Raw genomic sequence first — 1,090 nt, forward strand, 5'->3', positions numbered from 1 at the left:
CATAAAATTTTCTAACACAAGATTTGAGGCGTCGTTCGATGAAATCACTTTGTAAGCCTAAAGCCGTGTTCACATTAAGCCTCGAATATGATCGAATTATGAGTTCACATCAACCAATTACAGTCTCTGATTATAATTGGATTATAATAATTTCAAACAACCTCAAGGGGGTTGTTTGAAGTAATTACAGTGCGTAATTGAACTGAATGGCGAGCACGTGGTGGTATGAACAGACGAAACTTCTAATCGCTTTATGGAACAAAGGTTTGGATTTGTCTTGTTCTATTCTCGGAAGCTATCCTTGGTTCTCTTCTCGCCTCAAGCACATGATGGTGATGATAATCGCGGAAGCCACACGATATGGCGCCATTTTGTCTCACACTGCGAGGTTACCGTGCCTATAGGCCACTTCGGAAAATACCATAATACTCTTTGTTTGTCCCCCCAAATTTTGCATAAGCATTGTTTCCAGTTTCTCTTAGGACTTACAATGATCCCAAGACAAAACAAAAACAATGCTTATTCAACATTTGGGGGGATAAACAATAAGTATTATGGTATTTTCCAAAGTGGCCTATTGTATTTGAATTTTCGCAGATGTGAACAGAACCATAATTGAATAAAATTAAATGGAGTAAAATAGCCTGAATAGACCAATTTCGATATATTAAAATTCAGTCGAAAACAAAAGGCATCATCTCGAGGCTCTGGGGAATAAACTCATACAAATCCTTATATTAATTCCCCAGAGCCTCGAGATGATGTCTTTTGTTTAGGACTGAATTTTAATATATCGAAATTGGTCTATTATAGTTCAGTTGATCATAATCAACGTTGAGTGGGAACACGGCTTAAATAAGGTAATACAATGACAACATTCTTCTTTGATACAGTGCTTACAGGTTTAGAAGATCTGTGTGAAAATTTCTTTCGTACGTCATTCAAACGTTTTCAGAAAGAGATGCCTGTAGTAAGGCAGTTGTGGAGTAACTTAAAAATCTGACTAGTTCGATGCAGTCGTTGTTGATGGAAAAGAGTTGGAAGTCGTTAGCACCGCCAAGTTACTGGGGGTTACTGTGAGCTCCCAATT

Source organism: Montipora foliosa, chromosome 7 (assembly GCF_036669935.1).
Source record: "Montipora foliosa isolate CH-2021 chromosome 7, ASM3666993v2, whole genome shotgun sequence".
Classification (NCBI taxonomy): domain Eukaryota; kingdom Metazoa; phylum Cnidaria; class Anthozoa; order Scleractinia; family Acroporidae; genus Montipora; species Montipora foliosa.